Raw genomic sequence first — 8,441 nt, forward strand, 5'->3', positions numbered from 1 at the left:
CACGTAGTGGGCGATTTCTATGTGTTTGCATGAAATGAGAGCCAGAAAGATAGTAAAATGTAACACTTATCTTCAAAGAGCAAACATACTATTTGGAGATTTGTTGACAACTATTCTGTACATGTAAGTGCCTAGAACCAAGCAAATAATGAAGGGATACCCCTTAACTACTATTTGATGAATAATTGTTATTTTTTGAATGGTGGAGATAGGCATAGTAGAGAGAGAATCCAGCCCATGAAGTGTAAAGAAGATGAGTTTTCTAAAGGAAGGATGATTGAATGTGTAGATGGTGGATGTTCCTGGATTCTGAAGTGTGCAAGGCAGATCTTCAGAGACTTGAAACTGAGAATATGGCAGGAGAACTTGTAGTAAGACATTTCAGCACTGAGCATGAGCTGATTTGTGAGAACAGTACTCCTGTCTCCAGGAATGATGAGGGGAGGCAATAACTTCTTGACCATGGGGAACCAACAAAGTAACAGCACATGTTATCCACTTTAGTTGGTTGTCTGGAATATAGACCCTAATTAAAATTTCAGCAGTGATTATTTTGAAGATGTTCTGTACAGCACAAGATACTTAGGATGTTAATAAATGACAGCAAATACATAGATACCGAGCTAAAATAGCTTCTGGAAATAAAAAATCCCCATTGAGAATCCCAAGGTGTGAAATTATGGAAATGTTGGAATTCCAATATAGTTAGAATTTACTTTTAAATTATAGGGTGGTGTTCACATTCATCTCCAAAGTATTTGAATTTATAAATCATCTCAAGAGCATGAAACAAAACAAGTTAAATGTGAAGAAGAGAAAGACATTTATACCTAGTAGACTACAAGTAGAAATCTTTTCTTAGAGAGGCAAAGCCTCAGCTTTCTGCCCTTAGGTCTAGGTCCTGCCCAGAAATTCCCAGCCCTGAACCCAGAACTGCATCCTCACCTTCTACATCAAAGGGGACTGAAATGGAAGTAAGAGTTTGAAGGGTCTTGTTTTGTGACAAAATTTGCAGGAACTGTCAGGTCACATTCTAGTGTCCATTCCCACCCCAGACCACCCCAGACTTGAGTTATTATAGTTATACAACGTGCTCTCAGAACCAGAGTGTGGACTTTTGCATCTCAAACTACATTGATCCCAAGGTACCCACCATGCCAAATCATACCTCCAGGCACTGGCTGTAAAAGGGCTTTGGAGGCACCTTTTTCTCTTATGAAAAAAATCTCAGCACGCAGCATCAGACCCTCACAGCTGTAGGTTTTTCCCTTGAATCATGTGAAACATCTAACTTGAGTAGGTGGAAATAGCCTAACTGGACCCCAAACTATCCAGATGGACCCAGCTTAGAAATTTCAGGAGAGAAAATGAGCCAGAGTGGCTAGGAGAGGTGTGGGCTTAGATACTTCCCACATGAAACCCCGACTCATAGTCCTTTGCACAAGACCCCATTCCTTCAGTGTTCTGTCCACACAGGGAAGAAGCAATAAGTTCCTGGGCATTGGAGACCAACAAGGTAACAGTACATGTTACCCACTTTAGTTGATTGTCTTACTGCCTCTCACCCCTTCTATAGGTCACACTCACATGTCCATGTCCATACCCTGGGAATTCTCCCCTCTCTCCTACTTTCCTGTCCACTCAGATGCAGTTCCAGAAGAGCTTGTTCTCGGGAATGAAATACATTTTCAAGTCCTTCTTGGTGGTCTCCCACATTACTATGTCCAGTGTTGGGGTCCAGGGGTTGCCGTGAACATCATGTTTCCTAATTCACACTTCCGCTCTGCAAAAATTTCCACATTGCCCTGAGATCCTCCTGGGGTGCTGGACTTCTGCAATCATGGTGCCAGTATGTTTCTGGTTAAAATCATTCAGTTTGGTTCTGTCTTGTCTGTGGTCCACATGAATGCTGCGTGTATCTGTTTCCTACTTAAAACCCTTATAATTATCCATACCCCCCCCCATGCCAGGTAAACTAATCAGTTGATAATTTCTGCAACCCTGGCCTCACCACTCAAGGAAAGCCCTGGAACCCAGCCCTGAGTCCCAGTGTTAGGACTCCGCAGCCTCCACTCCTGAGAGCTCATAATTCTCTGTCCCAGGTGGAGCCTCTTATCAAGAGGCCACCCTATGTCAGTAACTGTCCAGAGAGGCCCCTGAGACTAGTTCTAGGGAACTAGTTCTAGGGAACTAGTTCTAGGGAAAGGATTGGCCCTATCCTGCAACACCCAGTGTCCTATCTCAACCCCCATCCCATAAGTTGTGCTGCAAGAACATGTTTATAATCCCTGGGTGTAATATGTGTTTGTCCTGGACAAAGCATCTTTATTTTATCCCTGGGAATGTCAGGGTAAGAAGAGGGTGAGAAGAGAAAAGAGCGGAAATGAGTAAGAAAGACATCAAAGGAGGAAAGAGTTGAGGACAAACAGAAAAGGTGATATAGACAATGTGTTTGGATGAGAACAATGGACTTGAAAGACACAAAGGGAATAAAAGTTAACTAGGAGAGAAGCAAAGGGAGGAATAAAAACAGACACAAAGAGATTGGCAGAAGGAGGAGGTGGACAGGAGAAATGGCCTTGACCCATAGGGACAGTTGAAGTAACAGGGTAGATCACATGTTCAATAAAAGCTTCTTTAATTTTTAAATTACCTTTCCTTTTAAATTTATTGAGTGAGATTCACACAGAGGTCTCAAGGGTTTTGGCTCAAACTTGGCAGGTTTAGACTATTTCCATATTCACATGTTAAGCACATATGTGTAACATACATTCTAATTTTTATCTGTTAACATATATTCTATATAATATTAACCCAAAAGACCTAGTTGAACTAATTATTCTCCACGTCTTTTTTTTTTTTTCTTACACATGTGGTCTGGTAACTTAATGGTCTGGGGTTGAGCTTCTCCAGCTAAGAGCAAGTTATCCTTCAGAACCTCTTGTCCTTCTCTGCAGATGTTGAAGGCAGGGCTGGGCTGACATGGCACTTTGTTCCTACAGAGACCATCTGTTCATGATGAATAAGATACCCAGAGTTATTTCTATCTACAGCCAATACTGTTTAACATTTTCATTGTCAATAATTATACCTTCTCAATTTTATATTTTATATATATTTAATATGGTTCTCTGGAAAATAGGTATTAAACATTTGAGAGGGGTCAGTACGTGGCACAGTGGTTAAGGAGATGGACTCCCACATGGCTGACCATAGTTTGAGTCCTGGATCTGGCAGCATGCTTTCTCACTTTCTCTCTGTCTCTCTGTCTCTCTCTCTCGTGCCCTATAGCAAATTTTAAAATAATAAAATTATATCATTCTTTAAAAAAATTTTAAAAAGGAGTCCATGTGATCAAAATCATGAAAGCGAAGTCTCTCCTGCTCAGGGTATAAATTATGGTCTGAAATCTTCCAGTGCTAGTTTTGATTTGTTGGTCTCCTGCACTCCCTTTCCTTCCAGTCCTGATACATACTAAGCCACAAGCCTAAGGAAGGGGAAACCAGAACTGCTTTAACATAGAACAAAGAATCTCTGTAGTGAGGAAGGCATATGGCTCTGGAAAGCAGATTGGAGAAAGAGATAGAAAACAAGGAGGCTAGGAAGATCTGGAATAAGGCAGAGAAGAAGCTTGGCGCTTCCTTTCCTGGTGGCCCTGAGCTCAGCAGAGAGTGGTATAGTTTCTGAGGTCTGTGCATGGAAGGGGACTCCCCCCAGCCACAGACTCAGGGGTGTGGACTTCACTATGTTGGAAGGTATTCTGCAGAAAGCATAGAAATGCCTCACCTCCTTGTCTCTGTGTGAGAATCTGTGGTCCTGAGTCAGGAAAATTAGGAAAGGAGAGTCACAGCAAATGGAGAAGGAACAAAAATGGGACAAAGGACAATGAGACCTCAAAACCAGAAAGCCAGTTTTACATTCTACCCCTTCAGAGGACAAAAAGAGTACAAAGTAATAAATGGGAGCAAGGCAGACTGACTGTTCTGACCATGGACCCTTAAAATATATATATATATAAAATGGCTCTCTGCTGCTCCCCATTAGACAGACAGTCGCATCCCAGAGACACAATGGTGAAGGTTGGAATAAATGGATTTGGCCATATTGGGCGCTTATTCACCAGGGTTGCCTTCACATCTGGCAAAGTGGATATCATCACTATCAATGACCCCTTCATTGACTTGAACTTCATGGTCTACATGTTCCAGTATGATTCTACCCATGGCAAGTTCAATGGCACCATCAAGGCTGAGAACAGGAAGCTTGTCATCAATAGGAAGTCCACCACGATCTTCTAGGAGTGAAATCCTGCCAAGATCAGATGGGGTGATGCTGGTGCTGAGTATGTTGTGGAGTCTGCTGTTGTCTTCACCACCATGGAGAAGGCTGTGACTCACTTGAAGGGTGTGTCAGCAATGCCTCCTGTACCACCAACTGCTTGGCCTCCAGGCCAAGGTCATCCACAACAACTTTGGCATCGTGCAGGGACTCACAACCACAGTCCACACCATCACTACCACCCAGAAGACTGTGGATGGCCACTTAGAGAAGCTGTGACATCATGGCTATGGGGCTGCCCAGAACATCATCCCAGCATCTACCAGGGCTGCCAAAGCTGTGGGCAAAGTCATCCTTGAGCTGAACAGGAAGTTCACTGTCATGGTCTTCCATATCCCCATCCCCAACATGTCAGTCGTGGACCTGACTTGCCACCTGGAGAAAGCTGCCAAATACAGTGACATCAAGAAGGTGGTGAAGCAGGCATCGCAGGGCCCCTGAAGGGCATCCTGGGCTACACCGAGGACAGGTCATCTCCTCTGACTTCAATAGTGACACCCACTCCTCCATCTTTGATGCTGGGGCTGGCATTGCCTTCCATGACCACTTTGTCAAGCTCATTTCCTTGTATGACAATGAATTTGGCTATAGCAAAAGAGTGGACCATGAGGTCCACATAGAATCCAAGGAGTAGAGCCCCCAACCACCAGCCCCAGTGTGAGCACAAGGAAGAGAGGCCCTTAGCTGCTGGGGAGGCCCTGATCCTACTCAGTCCCCACCACACTGAGAAGTCCCCTCCTTGACAGTTTCCATCCCAGACCCCTGCAGAAGGGGAGGGGCTGGGGAGCTCTCCTTGTCACGAACCATCAGTAAAGTACATTGGATCAGCCCCCCCAAAATATATATTGAAAAAAAATAAAATATATATTTAAATATATATATATATGTGTGTATATATATATATTTAAAGCTGCAGACATACACAATTGATCAACTGGAAAAATGAAGAGCACTAGATTCTACTCCCATATACCCTAAAAAAGTAGCCCATCCCTAGATGAAGGGCTCTTGATCTACATCGATCAAGCCTGCTCCTAAGCCTACAAATGTGCTATTACCAAATAAATCCGCTTGCTCTTTCACTCTACTTGTGTGCTGCATTCAGTTCTTTGAGACACCAAGAACCTGATTCTTCTAAGACTATGCACCCTCTCCACCAACATCGCTATTGTGGTGAGCAAGTCAGGATGTAAGCCTCTACACTATTCCTTAACCTCTTTTTCATTTTCATATTTATTTGCATTGAATCTTTGCTAAAGTGGGACAACTGAGGCAAGATTGATAGCTCTTGGGGGGAACTCTCCTATAGAGCTAGAAACTACCTCTGGAATGACCTGTTAGTTCTGTAAGTCCCTAGAGGTGGGATATTCTCCTTTCCTTTCCATCTCTCCATCCACCTTTAATTCCACTGGGTCTTCTGAGCAACATGAGTTAGGCAGCATGAAATTCATGATTCTTGGCATGGGCACCTACCATATAGGACTGAAAGTCCCTCTGGCCCAACCATCAAGGCCTGACACTCTTAGGAGTGACAGCCTCCTTCTTTTTCTATAGTACTTTATTTATGATCATCTTGCAGACACAGGTCAGTATTAAAGGCCACTAGGGTGTTCACCACTTAAAGCCACCTGTGTGAGGATAACACCTGGTCTTAAAATGAGTGATTTAGGACTTACCTCACATAAGGTAAATCCAAACACCAGTCAGGTTCATGTCTGTTTGGCCCTAATAGAAATTCTTGATGACATGTAGCTCTTTATCTTTCTTGGAACCTTTTTTCTCCCTGAGAAAATCATCCTCTGGCTGATCCTCCTCACTTTCTTCTACCTGGTTCCTACCTTTGTCCTAAGACATCATCTTTTCTGCCTGGGGAAGGAGATACTCTGAGAAAAGGAGCTCCAATATGATATTCCCTTGCTCATACTCCTGCTTCCAAAGGCACTTCCCAGGTCACATTGCAGTAGTTATACTTAATATTCGTAGAAACCACTCCGATTATTGTGGGGACTCATGTTGCTTCTATGATCTGTTGGAGGCCAAATTTTGGGGAGAAATAATTAAGGATCTTAGAATTCAGTAGTCAGAATACACAGGATATATGTCAGGGGACTGCTATGTACCTCCATTTATGTCGTTTTCTTAGTCATTATAGGGAGAAAAATATTTACAGACTTTCTCACCCCTAATAAATAGACTTTTTTCTACTTGTGAATACTCTTCTGAGGCCCAGAGTTAATCACTCACCCTCTATCCAGCACCTGCACCTCTGAAGTGTTTTCTAACAAGTTTTTCTGCTTCAAGTTTAGAGCACTTCTCTGCTTAGCCACATTTACTCCCACTTATACACGAGACAAGAACTTTGCTTATAATCTTCCTCATGCTCTAAGTCAACCAGCTTGAAAATGTAAAGAAATGGGAGATTTCTGTAGGTTTTTGTAAGAATTTTGGAGGGATATAATTAAGAACCAAGCGTATCAGGAAAACCCCTATATAAAGCCAGGGAAAATATGTACCTTATCCATGGTTTATCTCTTTAAACCCTCACTGTTTCCTCAGTCATTCCTGGGGAAAATATGCCTATCACTTTGCCCAATTTAAGGTTATACTTGTTTTTCTTACTTGACCGATATGCCACTATGAAAACTCTGTCTTCCTACAAAACAATGACAGGCAATTTCCCTCCAGTCTTCTCTTTCTTTCTCTCTCCCTGTTGTTGTTGTTGTTGTTGTTGTTGTTGTTGTTGTTGTCTTCGTCTTCTTCTTCTTCTTCTTCACCATCCTCCATCCTCCCTTCTCCTCCTTCTTCTTTCTTTCTCCCACCAAAGGCATATCCTAGCTATATTAAAGGTGCAGATAAGAATTTTGCTTATAACCATCCTCATGCACTAAGTCAACCAGCTTGAAAATGTAAAGAAATGGGAGGTTTCTGTAGACTTTTGTAAGAATTTACAAAAGATGAAAAGTCAATATAAAAGAGTCAATATAAAAACAGAAAAAGTCCCATCAGTTTAATAACAATGAAAAGCCCCAAAAATGGAAAACTGAAGGGGCAGGGAAAGAAGCCCCTAGGCCAGGGGCACGTGGAGTCTTGCTCATGGCACCAGGCCTGGACCCCTGGTATTGCTGTTGCTACAAGGTCTGGGGTCAGCAATTGTCCTGTGGGAGCCATTGATCAATTGGTTCAAGACCCTTGCTTCTTCTGGGGTGTGCTTCTGCATGCCCCAGATCTTGTCCAGCAGGCCAGAGATGAAGGCCTCAAAAGGTTTGTAACAGTCAATCAGTAGCTTTTGCACCCCCAGCCCGGGTATCGTCACTCTCCATATCTAGGAGCTTGTCCATGTTGATCTCCAGCTCTGGGATCTCCTCTTCCTGGCAGTCATACAGGCATGTAAGTTGCTCCAGGTTCCATTCCTCCAGATTTAGGCACTTCTGTAGCTCCTTGTGGTCATACTTGAGGGTGATCTTCCATTGCTTCATGGGCCCTCATTATCTGTACCACCAGGGCCCTTGCCTGCAGCCCCAGGAGGGCTCGAAAAGTAGATGAGGGGCCCTGGGCCACTACTGCCTGGCCTGAGGCGGGGACCGCTGTCTGTCATGTGGCTGCTGGGGTCACAGGGCCAGGTGCACCATCAGGCATCTCCCTGCACTGCTGCCTGTGGGATGTCTGCCGGCTGGCTCCTGGCTGCTGGCTCAGCTTAGCTTGCTGGGTCAATTCACAGCGAGCTCCCTATGTTCTTCAGAGCTTCCCTGCCTAGACCATTTTTTCTGTCATTCACTAGAATGGCTTTTTCCAGAGGGATAACTCACTCTCGGTCCTTTCCATACCTGGAGTTGCTTTCATTTTAGAACCAAATGGGAGTCTCAAAGGAGATGCCCATATCAAATGACTATCTCCAAGAATTAAAAGACCTACTGCCTTTTAGGAGCCTCACTTGGGCTCAAGTATATATTTTTCTTCTCTAAGGTAAAACCAGATGAATAATAGGGCATAGCTAACAGAAGGATTCTAAGGATCCTGGAATATCTCAGGCTGAAGACGTTCAGACAAGAAAATGGTCCCAGGGACCAAAAGGGACAATAACTACCTTGGGATGCCCAGGCTAA

At 43.6% G+C, this 8,441-nt stretch overlaps 2 pseudogenes; one reads left to right on the forward strand and one right to left on the reverse strand.

Moving 5' to 3' along the window:
- Positions 1–4,070: 4,070 nt before the first annotated feature.
- Positions 4,071–5,165, forward strand: LOC114006483 (glyceraldehyde-3-phosphate dehydrogenase-like; annotated as a pseudogene).
- Positions 5,166–7,429: 2,264 nt separating this feature from the next.
- On the reverse strand, positions 7,430–7,933 carry LOC102485918 (protein phosphatase 1 regulatory subunit 14B pseudogene; annotated as a pseudogene).
- Positions 7,934–8,441: the final 508 nt, after the last annotated feature.

Source organism: Tupaia chinensis, unplaced genomic scaffold, assembly GCF_000334495.1.
Source record: "Tupaia chinensis unplaced genomic scaffold, TupChi_1.0 Scaffold148257_1, whole genome shotgun sequence".
NCBI classification, from domain to species: Eukaryota; Metazoa; Chordata; class Mammalia; order Scandentia; family Tupaiidae; genus Tupaia; species Tupaia belangeri.